We start from the raw sequence: 14,420 nt of genomic DNA, 5'->3' as shown, positions 1-14,420 counted from the left end.
CTAGGGAATGTGACTTGGGCAGGAAGCGTGACTTCCTGGAGCTTTCAACGTCTATTTCTCTCTTTTTCTTTTTCTTTTGAAAAAACAAACTTAATCATCATTTTAAAAAGCACACAAACAAATGCACAGAAAATAAGGAATAAAACCATGCAAAGAAAATGAAATTCTGGTGCCGAGGATGAGCTTCACAAATCCATCTGGGACAAGCAACATGAAACTTGACCTCAAATCAAATTAGGAAGCAAATTCATTTGAGGAATTAGGAAGAGACCCTGGGATACAAGGAGTGGGAGATGTAACAGGAGGAGATAGAAACGTTGGAACAACATGCTACAGCCAGGAAGGTTGTGGGTGGGATCAGAGCAGAGGGGGTGGAACTGAGGCTTGAAGAAGCTGACCAGGGGTGAGGCCTGTATTGGGGGGGAAATGAGTCATCTGGTAGCTTTTGATTTTGACTTGGTGTCACTAATTAGATGCAGGTGCTTCTCTGCTGCCAAAAGAATGTAAACTTTATTGGCACCTTCTAAATGCTGGTGCCCTGAGACAGAGTCCCAGTCACCCTGCCTTGGTTACAATGTGCATCTTAACCAAATAAAATCAAAACAGAGCAACCAATAACAAACAAAGGAAATAATTGCTCTATGTGCCCTTCGGAGTCCCTCAGAGACTCTGTTACCTTGAGCTTTTTTTTTTCTTCCCCTTTTTCTTCCTCTTAGTTTTGTCATCAGTGCGGAGGCAATTCTGGCTCTGCAGCGTCTCTTTCTACAAGTATTCGGTAGCTCTTTGAATTGTTCACATATGTCATCTTTACATTGCCATCATATTTCATCATGTTAAAATATCCGAATTTATTCAGCCTTTCTGTAGTCATTGAACATGTAGGTTGTTTCCAGTTCAGGTGTTGCTGCCGTGGTTTTTGGTTATTGTTCTGTTATTACAAATAAAGCAATTGTGAATGTTTTCATAGAGCTAATTCCTTCAGTCCTCCCACCACCTATAGGGTAAAGTCCTAATGATGTTTGTTCTGAGTCAGAGTAAGATCAGTTCGTCGGCTCTCACTATTTCTTCATTATATATTCTACATAACACACATACACATACATATGCATTTTTTCATTATATATTCTTCAGCAAGTTTGCATCTAGTTGTCTCTAGTCCCATCAACAATGTGGGTTGTACAGAGGTGACCAGAGTCAGCTGATCTTAGAATCAACATCAACCTGAGCTTAATTTTTCCTTAGATGTTTATCAGTTCTGTTAACTATGAGCAAATTACTTAACATTTCTGAGCCTTCTTGTAAATACTGCAAGATAGCCACATGATCAAATGATCTGTGATTTCTTTGACGTCGGCCTTCCTTCTATGGTAACAGATTAGAACCTATGCTAACATTTGTGTCTTGTGAGATTTATGGCTGTATTCTGCAACAGATCAGAGAAACATACAATGTTCAATTTGAAAAGGGTTTCAGAGACCATCCAGCCCCACCCCGAACAAGGCACCTTGGTAGCACTTATGCGGAGGGTCCTGCCCTCAATTATTCCACATTGCATGAGTCTCAGTACTACACAACTTGCCCATCTCAGCAACTGTGTGACCATGGACACCAACCTCTCTGAGCCTCTTTCTCTTCACCTATAAAATAGGAATAAAAATACCTCTAGCACTTACCTCCCCAGGTCGTTGGGAGGTTCAAATGAGATAATGGATATAACATGCTTTGCAAACGTTAAAGTCTTATTTGAATGTCAGTTGTTATTAACGGAAAGCCTGTTGCCCAGCCAACATTGAATTTGATCATTTTTGCTGTTCTGGTGGGTAGAAGACATTATCTTTAAGCTGTCTCAATTTGCATTTATCAGATACTTGGAGACCTCGAGTGGCTTTTTTACATGGTCATTAGCAGTTCGCATTTCATTCTTCAAAAATGATCAGTTTTATTCTTTGACCATTGCATCAGAGAGAGTGTGCATGAGTCTTACAGATATGTGTCAGTTTCTTATAGGTTCTAGAAATGAGGCCTTCAACTGACAGATCAACATAAATTTGTTTTTTCCCAATCTGTTCTCCTTTTTAAATTTTAGAAGTATTACTCTTTGTTGTTGTTGTTTCATGCATCAGTTTCCTCGTTCATTCATTCAACAAACATTTATTGATCTATGTGCCAGTCACTGTATAGGGTGCCAGGGATACAAAAGAGGAAAAAGATCTATCCCTATGGTCAAAGAGCTTACAATTGAATAAGGCAGATGAGACCTGTACATGTAAATATCAGACAAGTTTCCAATGAGTTCATCAGTCACAGACTCATGACATCAGCCCACCACAGTGGGGTAGATTAATACATGACTCTAGACACAAGCCCGGGTTGGCTGCCAGGCATGGATGTTAATTAATCTGGATACTTTAATGGTGGTTTCATAGACCCATTTCCTTTTGTCCTGGTGAGCTGTTTCCTTGTTTGTAATTTCTATTCTGCATTAATAAAGATGCTATTTATTCTGTATACATCTTACACATATTTGTGTATTTACATGTACACCTAGTCTTAATCACTGAATAAGCTTTGCCTTAGTCAAACTGAGACACGTTAAAGACCTTAGCTTAAATAGGTCAGGGTCTCCACTGCATGCGGGAGCCATCTCCAGTCATCCTGATTTATATTTTGTCCCTTGATCCAGCTGGCTCCAGAGGAGAAAGTGAGGCTGGTGACTTTGCCCAGACCTCCCTCACTGAAATCAATTCACTTGCATGTCATGGCATCACCTCACTGATGTCATGGTCCTCTTTGAGAACAAAGAACAAACAGCAGTATGTATACATACACCTGCTGTCTCTCCCATTACACTCTGAGCTCTTGTGGCCAGGGCCCGTGTCTTTGCTTTTCTTTACATTCCCAACACTCACCGCAGCATCTGATGAATAGTAAGCACTTAATAAATGCTGTCACTGACTGATTGACTGATTTCATTATGCTCATATCTATTTCTCCCCCACCTGGGAGAAGAAAGAAACATCCTATCTAGCCAAGGCAAACACGCAGCCTTGGTGCTGGGCCCATTCAACACTTTCCCAAATGGCACACAGGTTAGTATAACAACAGACAGGTGGATAGCTTCAAGCTGTCATATATAGGCATGATCTCGTTAGAGATTCGCAGCGACCTAATGAGACAAGTGCTGAGATGCAGAGAAAAATGACTTGCCCAGGATCACACAGTTATTAAGTATCACAGGTGAGACCTGAACCCAAGTCTTCCTGCCTCTGTGCCCAGCACTCGAGCAGAAGGAATAGCTCTTTCTCATGCAGGTACGCTCATTCTGTTTTCGTGGTGGTTGTTGTTTTAACTTTCAAGATGCTACATCTTCTGTCCCCATTCTCCCAATTGTTCAGTCGTGTTCAGCTCTTTGTGACCCCATTTGGGGTTTTCTTGGCCAAGAGACTGGAGTGTTTTGCTGTTTCCTTTTTCAGCTCATTTTAGAGATGGGGAAATGGAGGCAAGCAGGGTTAAGTAACTTGCCCAGGGTGACATAAGTAGTAAGTATCTGAGGTCACATTTGAGCTTGGATCTTTCTGGCTCATGGTCCAACACTCTATCCACCAGCTGACTGGGGCAAAAAGAATCCTCCAGTAGTCCTCAGCTCAGAGAATGCTCAGTGAGTACGCAAATGCCCAAGAGAGCCTAAAGCCTCTGAGACAGACAGACAGACATTCACAGACATAGAGAGAGGGGAGAAGAAAAGAGACAGAGAGACAGAGAAAGAAACACAGAGAGAAGAAAAGAGACACAGAGAGAGGAAGAAGAGAAGAGAAGAGATAGAGAGAGACAGAGAGAGGAAGAAGAAGAAGAAGAAAAGGAAGAAGAAGAAGAAGAAGGAAGAAGAAGAAGAAGAAGAAGAAGAAGAAGAAGAAGAAGAAGAAGAAGAAGAAGAAAGAGAAGCGAGAGACAGAGATAGAGAGACAGAGACAGAGAGAGAAAGAGAGAGAGGACCAGGGTCACTCCCAGGTTGGAGGATCCAAGACTTTGTCCACCCTTTGGTGGGTGACCCTCAGCAAGGCTCTTCAACTCTGTGCTCCAGGTTACAAAAGTGGGAAAAAGTGTGGGCCAGGAAGAGAAAGGGCCAGATCTGGAATCAGAAGACTTAAGTTCTAATCTCACCTCAGACATTTCCTAGCTGTGTGATGTTGGACAGATAGCATAACCTCTCTGAACTCTTGTTGCCTTATCTCTAAAATGGGGGTAAATATTAAGCCCCGCAGTCTCCACCTCCCAGGGTTGTTTGATAGCTCAAATGAGACAATGTATACAAAGCATTTTGCAAATCTTAAGGGGTCATATCAGGAATTGTTTAGTGTTCAGTGTGAATTGGAAATATAGTAAAAGCACCTGCTACTAGGACTGAGTAGTTGGAGAAAGAAGAATTTTAAATGATGTTAGAAGAGCTTTGTAAGAGCTAGTATTTAGTGATATCCATGGTTTGTTTGCTGGTTTTAGAGTTAATAAAGGCAAGGGATCAGAGATTTAGAGTCAGAATAGAGCTTAGAGGCCATCTACTGTAACTTTTTCATTTGACAGATGAGGAAACTGAGGTCCCAAAATGTTAACTGACAATTATACAGGTAGTACAGGACTGCAGCAGCTAGGAGGCACTACAGTGGATAGACTGCTTAGCCAAAATCGAGAAGACTCAATTCCCTGAGTTCAAATCCAGCCTCAGACACCAACTGTGTGACCCTGGGTGAGTCACTCTATCCTATTTGCTTATTTCTCATCTGTAAAATGAGCTGGAGAAGGAGATGGCAAACCACTCCAGTATCTGCCAAGAAAACCCCAAATGGGGTCATGGACGTAACTAAAAAGCAACTCGACAACCACAATGGATCTTCTATGAATTTTGTTATCTGATTTTATGGGGCTCTGACTGCTGCATATAGTTTGATAGATGAGGTTACTGAGGTAGAGAGAAGGCAAGTTCCTTGTCCACGGTAACACAGGTAGTAAATGACAGGCACAGGATTCAAACCCAGGTCTTGTGACTTGAAATCAGCTCCTTTGCCCTATACCAAACCCCCAAGTGTTGTGTGAGAAAAGTACTATCTGAATGTGGGTTAATCAACCTGAAACCAGAGTCTAGCCCCAAAGCCCAGGCAAAGAGATTTTAAAATGTGACAGTGGTGCCCCCATTGGGGTTACCTACCCAACTTGCAATCTAAAAAATATTTAATTAATTTGTTTAGAGGTAGTGGAGAGAGTACAGGGCCCATAGTCAAGAAGATTTGAGTTCAAATCTAACCTTAGACTGTGTGGGAAATTTCATTGTACAATTATTACGTTGTTCAGGTAAAATTATTTTACTGCTTAAATCCAACCTAGGTGATTAAAGGTTGTCCACACCCAGAACGTCATCTGACCCTAGTAACTCTCTAGGAATGTTGGCTCCACACAAAGTGTGCTTGTTCTGGGGTCTCCACACCCACTTCTTGTTCGGGGTTCATCCAGATTTCATTGGATGTTTGCAGCTCCTCGAATCTATCTCAATCTTGCTTTCAAGTTCTCTCTTGGCAACTTTGCTTCACTACACACATGTGGTTTGCGTGCAGCCACCCTTGTCTAAATTCTACATAATATACGCCTTTCAGAGACCAGACGAGAGGGAGCCATGCCCCCTTTCCAGCTCACCCTTCTCTACCAAATGACCTAACAAATTTCTTTCTAAAACTATTTCAGATTTTGGGGTTTGTTCTAGAAAACAATAATATATTTACTAGTTGTGTGACTCTGAGCAAGTCACTTAACTCATCTGCCTTAGTTTCCTCAATTATACAATAGGAATCACATTAGCACCTACCTCACATAGGTGTTTGTGAGGTTTAGAGATAATTTTTGTAAAGTGCTTAGCACAGTGCCTGGCATATAGTAGGCACTATATAAATGCTACCTACTGTTGTTGTTATTGTTTATGGGTAGCGATAGTGAAATGAATTGGTTCTCTACTAAGGGATGCCCTCCCCCTCCTCAGCACAGTAGATGATGTCTCAGAAGGAGGCAGAAAGGAGAGGTAATTAGGGGTGGGATCCTTAGCCACAACCTCCTGAATGTGTTTGGCACTAGATGAAAATGTTAGCAAGAAATGTTTAACAAAAAAAAAATACAATACAGATCATGTTAATTTGTGTTTTTCTAAGTCAGTATGAGTGGCAGAGATCCCTTTCTATTTGAGTTTGACACCACTGCTGCAGAGGATGGCTACTACATCAGGTTCAAAGGCACTCTGTGGGTCGGTAGTCCTTACACTATAGCACTTGAGCCCCCACCAGTGTGCTTCAATAGTCAAAATTAACACAATCAGTAAGCATTTATTAAGCACCTACTGTGGTAAACACTGGCATAGAGAAGGTGCTTAATAAATGCTTACTGACTGACTAAGCTAATTGCATCTTTGTTCAAAGCAAAAGCATTTACTAAAATGGCTTAGAAGAATGTTTACAAATATTCTCATTTAATTGAGGTACATTCTCCCACAAAAACACACAATGTCAGTGGGAAGAGTGGACACCAACTTGGAGTATGCTAGCTGGCACAGATATAGGGAACACATGTGGGCAAGACAATTCAAACCTCCCTGATGTCCTTTTCTTCTCACAATGTTGTCATTCTGCTTCCCCTTGGGCACAGTAACTTTTGCTCGGAATATGTTGCTTAGCTTTACACCCTGGACCTATTCCTCTTCATGAGTCAAATCACAACTGCCAGGTCTAATTCTCCCCTGGATCTGTGGTTGGTTCTCTTCTCTATGGCCAGAGGTCATGCTCCTTCAGGTTTTTCCCTGCTTGTCTAATAAATATTTATGGAGTTCAGATCTCTTGGAGATCAGTGCTTCTGGAGGTGGCCGATTGCAGTGGACAGGGTGCTGAATTTGAGAGGACCTCTGCCACTTAATACCTACCTCTTTGGGCCTCAGTTTCCTTTTCTGTAAAGTGTGGTGGTGGCCTCTGAGATCCCTTTCAGCTCCAAATCTATAACCTTATGATTCAAGCGTGGTTGCATGAGTTAATAAAGTAATAATTATTCACTTACATTTGGGAAGAATGTCTTCTCCACCAATGAGTAAATGATTCAGCCGGTATCACAACTCTCCCAGTGGGGGTTTTAATGTCTAAAGGTTACAGTCTATTTTGCACACCACAGTAACACTATGAATTGACATTTTTATACTGCTTCGAGGTTTGCAAAGCATCCTACCTAAATTATCTCATCTGATTTTTGCAACAACCCTGTAGTGTAGGGGCTATTTTTTATTATCTTACATATGAGGAGAGTAAGGCCAGATGTGCCCAAGATGCCATACCCTTTTCTGACTTTAGGACCAATGCACTATACAATATACCATACTGCCTCTCTTCCCTTGATAAAAATATTTTCCATAAGCTGACTTAATTCTCTGTTCTGCCCTTCATTTCCTCCTCCTTCGAAGTTACATTAACCTAATGAAAACTCATTGTCTCTAGGTATTCTTGATGCTAAGAGAAGCTGGTTCAGAGACAGGCTTGTTTTCAATTTCAGAAAGTGAGCTCACACTTTAACAGACATCAGAGACAGAGCAAATAAGTTACAGTTACCTCCCAGAAGCGCTAATTTAATCTCAAAATGAAATTTGCAGTTACCTTGGATCAATGGGGAATTACACTGAAGTAATCAGGATGTTTCTCTTTTGATTATAGCAACACTAAACAAGTTGTAACAACTGCAGGGGGAGAAGAGAAATTAACACACGGGTGAAATAAACAATTCAGCAACTGGTTAACTAGATACAACTCAGAGGGCCCCTCTTTCCATTTCTGAAATCAGGGTAAAGAGAATGTGTAAAGAGATTGATTAAAATGGAGAATGCTGAAGCCAGAGTGTCAGGGTCCCATGACCTCTGACTGTTACGTCAGATAGGCTGTCATACAGCCTACATAAGAGAGTAGATAGGTCCACCTGAGGAGCCCTCTAGTTCTAGATTTATTTTCTTATAATTCTATAACTGAAGTATTATCAAGGGAACAATTATCAATGAGCACATGCTACAGCAACATCACTAGTCAAGCCCTCTGTTGCATACTGTGCCTCTAGACACATACAGACAATAATACAGCATACAAGTCTCTCCCTCAGGGACACCCACAACAGGGCAGCACAAAAACGGACATAGGAAAAGGTACTTGGGTGACCAAATTCTCCAGGGTTGCATTTTTCTGCCATTCGCAGACTTCACCTGGTTCTTTTGCTCATGGTCTTATCAGCTGGGCGGTATGGGTCCAGTGTAAAAAATACCAGTCCCAAAGTCTAGGCTCGCTTTGCATTTGTAAGCTGGCTACAAGAAATCTCCGGGTGAGAGAGAGACCGGTGCTCTCATAAAGTCTGAGGGTAGCAGGTACTGCCTCCTTCTTGCATGTGCGGTTGCTTCACTTCCCTAACAGTGGTAACAAAATGTTTCTGAGTTCTCTTTTAGATGTAGGTCAACAGGACTGATTTTAGAATATTAAGGAATAGGGGAAATACAGTAATGGTAAAGAGGAACCAAAGAAAGCCTATGGAGAACTTTTGCAAGTGTGAACTTGCCAAGTCTGGGTACTGTAGGCTCGGGATTCTGCAGGCAGGGTTATCCTAAGAATTAGGTGACATGTAACAAAAGTATAAATCAACAGACGTTTGTTAAATGCCTGCTCTGCATGGAGCACGACATGAGGAAGTAGCCTCTACTTGGTAAGCAATTGTTTGTATTCTTCTTTAGTCATTTAGTTGTGTCTGTCCTTTATGAACCCATTCGGGATTTTCTTGGCGGAGATACTGGAATGGCTTGCCGTTTCCTTCTCCAGCTCATTTTACAGATGAGGAAACTGAGGCAAACAGGGTGAAGTGACTCACCCAGGGTCAGTCACACAGCTCCTAAGTGTCTGAGGCCAGATTTGAACTCAGGAAGAGGAGTCTTTATGACTCCAGGTCCAGTGCTCTGTGCACTGTGGTACCACCTAGCTGCCCTGGTAAGCAATAAAGTCATGGATAATCTTAATGCTAACATGTATATAGCACCTACTATGTGCCAGTGCTTTGCAAATATCTCATTTGATTCTCACAACAACTCTGAGAGGAAGGTGCTGTTATTATTCCCATTTTACAGGTGAGCAAACTGAGGCAGACAGTGGTTAAGTGACTTGCTAGTAAGTATCTTTGGTCATATTTGAATGCAGGTCTTTTCAAAAAAAATTTATTTATTTTTAGTTTTCAATATTCACTTCCATAAGATTCTGAGTTTTACATTTTCTCCCCCTCCCCAAGATGGCATGCAATCTGATATAGGCTCTACTTATACATTCATATCAAGCATATTTTCCCATTAGTCATAATGTATAGAAGAATTAGAACTAATGGGAGGAACCACGAGAAAGAAATAAAACAAAGCAACAAAAGAAAAGGAGAGCCAATAGTCTGCTTCCATCTGCATTCAGACTTCCTGGTTCCTGACGTGGACAGCCTTTTCCATCATGAGTCTTTTGGACTCATGCACTATTCACTATGACACCCAGCTGCCCCATTGAAGAGGTATGAGCAGAGGAGTGACCTGATCAGATCTCTGGGGAGGTCCAGAGATGACTGTTCATTTTGTGTCCAACTCTCTGTGACCCCATTTGGGATTTTCTCAGCAAAGATCCAGGAATGGTTTGCCATTTTCTTCTCAAGTTCATTTTACAGATGAGGAAACTGAGGCAAACAGTGTGAAGTGACCTCTCCTTGTTAACTGCATCACCCAAGTAATAAGCATGTGACTTTGCATCCCCTTCCCTCCGCCGTCTTTTCATCCAGCACTTTCTCAATTCAAGTCTCCCTCTGAGGCCGCCCCTGGGCTTGGGGGTCACAAGCTCTAGCAGCTCTTTTCAGTCTGGGAAGCCTTCTGGGCCCAGGCCGGTGCAGGCAGTCTGTGTGTCATTCTAGGATCAGTTAGGGAGGCTGAGTATGGAGACCCTCCTCTTGACGTTAGCTACTGGTCATGACATTTTAGTCCAAGAATACTTCAGAAGCCTTCAACTAAAGTCTTAGAGGGTGATGGATGGAGAGCTGAGTTCAAGTCCTAACTCTGATGTATAGTCCAACCCCTCCATTCCCTGCCTCTTCCTGCCAATTCTCAAAAACTCTCAATTTCAGGCAAGCTGCAGATGTGCATAGGTCAGCTAGGTGGTGCAGTGGATAGATCACTGGACCTGGAGTCAGGAAGACTCATCTTCTAGAGTTCAAATCTGGCCTCAGACACTTACTAACTGTGTGATCTTGGACAAGTCACTTAACCCTGTTTGCCTCAGTTTTCTCCTCTGTAAAATGAACTGGAGAAAGAAATGGCAAACTGCTCCAGCACCTCTGCCAAGAAAACTCCCCCAAAGGGGTCACAAATGATTGGACACAACTGAGCATATTCCTTTTCTTGTTAAGGTCTTCTGTTCCTATGAGTTGGTTCAATACTCACTTCTATATAGATGAGTCCCAAAACAATATTCCCCACTTTACTGTGTCACCTGACCATATCACTCAATGCCTAATGTATGTCTATACCTGTTTGCCCCTACTTTCCTTCAAAGCTGGCTCAGCATTGTACACGGCAACAGCAACATTGTGTGATGACCAGCTTTGTTAGACTTAGCTCTTCTGAGTAATGCAGTGATCTAAGACAATTCCAAAAGACTCATGATGGAAAATGCTATTCACATTCAGAGAAAGAACTATGGAGTCTGAATGCAGATTGAAACATACTATTTTCTCTTTCTTTTGTTGTTTTTTGTTTCTTCTTTCTCATGGTTTTTCCTTTTGGTTCTGATTCTTCTTCAGAACATGATTAATGTGGGAATATGTTTAATAGGATTGTACATGTACAGTCTATATCACATGGCATGCCATCTTGGGGAGAGGGGAGTGAAGGGAGAGAAGAAAAATTTAGAACTCAAAATCTCATAAAAGTGAATGTTGAAAACTAAAAATAAAATAATTAATTAAAAAAAGAAAAGAAAATTGGCTCAAGGACTCCTTTCTATACAAAGTCTTTTCCCAGCTGCCACCGCTTCTCTGCCCCCCCCAAGTCCCTCATATTTATTTTGTATATGCTTGTATCTGTACATGTTATTTCCTTTAACAAAATATAAGCTCTTTCGGCAGCTAGGTGGTTCAGTAGATAGAGCACCAGACTTGGAATCAGGAAGATCTGAGTTCAAAACTAGCCTCAGGCACTTGCATCTATGACTCTGAACAAGTCACTTAACCCTGTTTGCCTCAGTTTCCTCATCTGTAAAATGAACTTGAGAAGGAAATGGCAAACTACTCCTGGCTCTTTGCCAAGAAAACCCCAAATGGGGTCACGGAGAGTGGGGCACAAAATAAACAAGGGACTCCTTCATTTCTGTCTTGGATCTGAACCTGGATTTAAATCCAAATCTAGATTAAGTGACTTGCTCAAGGTCACATAGCCAGTAACAGGCAGAGCCAGGGTCTGAATCTAGTTCCACTTACTCTGATTCAGCTCTTTCCACTAGATCCCAATTAGACAATCTAGTTCAAATTTTGGACCATTCATGTACCAGATATACTTCTCATGTCTTATATTTTACATGTGAAAAGTATAGTTTCTACTGGTTCTGAAACTATCTAAAATATTGATTGGAAAGTTGAGAGAATTCCTGAAGCAACAAATACTATTTTCTCAGAAAAGGAGCCCCTCTGAAGACTGACAATAGTGTGAGAACCTAGAAAAGGGAATGCAACAGCTGGAGAAGCAGAATCCCAGGAACTGTTTTTTTCCAGTTTGGAACCAGTGATTTACCCCCTTTAGACTTTTAGATTGTTACTTTTAAAAACAAAACTCAGTGGAGAATGCTAATTTTAGAGCATTAATAAGCTTGTTCAGGAATAATGAGCTGTTCGTGGGGCCAAATTTTGGCGGGGGGGGGGCGCGGAGTTTGGCCATTTTTTTTAAAGGGCCAGAGACTGTCACCTGGTTTATAAGAGAAAATGTACAGTGACTACCTGGTGCTTTTCGGTCTCCTTTGGACAGGTAGGGCACAGTCCTGGAAAAGCATAATCTTGACAAGAAAGCATTCCATTATGAGGAAATCATTACACAGACACACACACACACACACACACACACACACACACACACACACACACACCCCAGGCATTCTATGCTATTCCCATCAATGCTGTCACGTAAATACTTCCCTTTGGGATATAAGCCCTCCCTTTCCCCAACAGCCGGCGGTGGCAGGATTCCCAGTGAGTACCCAGAGGAAGAGATTTAGTGACAATAGAAAGCGGGGGAGAGGGGGGCAGAGCCAGACAGAGAGACAAAGAGACAGACAGAATCAGAGATAGACAAGGGGTGGAGATGGACAGAGGAGTGGGAGAGGGAAGAAGGAAGGTTTTCCTTCCTTATATAATGAAAAGAATCCCACAGCGATTGTTCAAAGACTCGAGGTGAGATAAGGCAGAGCTTAAACCCGGGTAGACAGAGGGGTGGAAGTGGGGGGCGCCAGGGGTGGTGTTAGAGTTAACCCTTTGGGGGGAGAGAGAGAGAGAGAAACAGAGACCGCGTGCACGCACATTACTTGCGCTCTATAAGGAGGTACAGCACAGGACTTCCCGAAGGTGGGGAAGTGGACTTCCGATCCTAAAATCCTTTGATTTGAAATCTGCCGATGCCGGCAGCCTGTCCTTGGTGAACTTGCCCACTTTGGCTACTCAGGCACGCCCTGGTTTGTCCTTACCTCGATCCCTTCCGCATGGGGGTGAAGGAGGCATCACAGCTCAAAACTAAAGTGTCCTGGAGAAAGCAGGAATGGGAATGGGAATGGGGATAAGGAGACTGACTCCAGGAAGGGAAGAACCTTGCCTCCAGTAGTGAAACGGAAGTTCCATTGCCCCTCCCTCCTGTCCTCTTCCCCCCGCTTGGGTAGTGGGGGGATCTTTTGAGGTTTGTAAATGCCTTAGGCACATCTGGATTTTCCTTCCTGCCCCCCAACTAGCCTATGAGCTGCTGGACACACCATCCTATTGATCTCCCTCCCTTGTCACACGTGCGCGCGCACACACACACAGACAGAGTTTTTACAGGGTAAAGCGACTCTCAGATCTGAGCCAGTGGCCCCCACATCTTCATTCTTTCGAATCTCTTTCGCCACATCTGTTGCTCCCTCTGTGCCCACAGCTGCCTACCCCCTAATTCTCCCTCTTGCCTCCAGTTTTATCACATCATTTCCCGTCTCAACAATCTGCCCGCGCATCACCTCTGGATGCCACATCTGGCCCTGGGGATATTCCAAACGTTCTCTTCACCCCGAACAACTCTTCTGGCCCATATCTGTCTCCTCCCTCTACATCTGTCTCTCTGGTGGCCCCTCTTTCCCTAAGAGGGATAACCCTACCCCCAAACCTACCCCTCCAGCCACGTACAGTGAAAAGAACACTGTGCCTGGACTCAGAGGCCCTGGGTTCAAATTTCACCTCTGATGCTCACTTCCTGGGTGATCGCTTCACCTTTGTGGGTCTTAATGTCCCAATTTGTGCAATGAATGGACTGGACTATGTGGCTTCCGGGGTCCCTACCCGCTCCGGATCTAGGATCCTGCGATCCGCGGACCCCTACTCCACCTCCTCCACCTCTGCCCCTACCTGACCCCAGGGAGAGGCCAGAGCTCCCTGTACTCCGTCATGGAATCCTCTCGCCCCTCCTTCCTTATTGGTGGCAGAGCGCGTGCCTCGGCCCCACTGGGTGCTCGGGCCCCGCCCTCGGCCCCGTGGGCCCCCGCCCCCAGTCTGTCGGGCTCCGCCCTCCCCAGCCCGCCAGGCCAGGCTGAGCTTGCAAAGAAGTTGTGGCCAAAGCCAGGGGCGCTGCCTGGGAGTTGGCTGCCCGCGCTGGCACTGCTGGCCCCGCTGGCGTCGTCGGCCCCGGGTGCGAGAGGGGCGAAGCGCGTGGCTCGGCCCGGCTGAGCCGAGAGGGGCAGTGGCCACGGCCGCTGGGCCGGGCCCCAAGTCCAGGCAAGCTACGATGGCCAGAGGCGCGCGCCTCCTCGGCTGCCTTCCTGCCAGGCGCTTTTAACCTTGGCCTCGGCGGGCGCCCGAGGCGGCTACGGGCAGGCAGGTAAGCGGGGGCCCGGGACGGTGTCGGGCTTGGAGTGGGGGCTGGGTGAGCTGGGAACGGAACCAGGGCCCGCGCCGGGGCCAAGACCCAGGCACAACCAGGCTCGATCCGGGCTGAGGACGAGAGCCCAGGGCGCTCGCCCTGGCTGGACGTCTCCGAGTCTGCCTTCCTAGCCGGCTGACTTACTCCCCCTAGTCTGAGCCAGCTGGCGCCCCCGCCCGCGGGGCTGCCGCCGGTAGGGGCCAGAACAGCAGCC

General features: G+C 44.4%; 1 protein-coding gene and 1 long non-coding RNA gene across 10 annotated transcripts in view; one reads left to right on the top strand and one right to left on the bottom strand.

The window, feature by feature from the left end:
- Positions 1–229: 229 nt before the first annotated feature.
- LOC110213167 (uncharacterized) lies at positions 230–13,780 on the bottom strand. The gene is made up of 4 exons (XR_002325914.2): positions 13,696–13,780; positions 12,792–12,847; positions 7,668–7,747; positions 230–928 (listed from the first exon to the last, which is right to left on the bottom strand). It is a non-coding gene; the product is annotated as an uncharacterized LOC110213167 (long non-coding RNA).
- A 77-nt stretch (positions 13,781–13,857) lies between these two features.
- The window catches only part of OSBPL3 (oxysterol binding protein like 3), a 146,374-nt gene continuing 145,811 nt past the window's right edge, over positions 13,858–14,420 (top strand). For all 9 annotated transcript variants that reach the window (XM_020993236.2, XM_020993237.2, XM_020993240.2 and 6 more), the window contains exon 1: positions 13,858–14,164. The gene's annotated coding sequence lies outside the window, so the exon portion shown is untranslated. The remainder of the gene's footprint in view (positions 14,165–14,420) is intronic.

Source organism: Phascolarctos cinereus, unplaced genomic scaffold, assembly GCF_003287225.1.
Source record: "Phascolarctos cinereus isolate Bilbo 61053 unplaced genomic scaffold, phaCin_HiC Scaffold_1;HRSCAF=81, whole genome shotgun sequence".
Classification (NCBI taxonomy): domain Eukaryota; kingdom Metazoa; phylum Chordata; class Mammalia; order Diprotodontia; family Phascolarctidae; genus Phascolarctos; species Phascolarctos cinereus.
The sequence above is the reverse complement of the archived record's forward strand: the minus strand, read 5'-3'. Positions and strand labels throughout refer to the sequence as shown.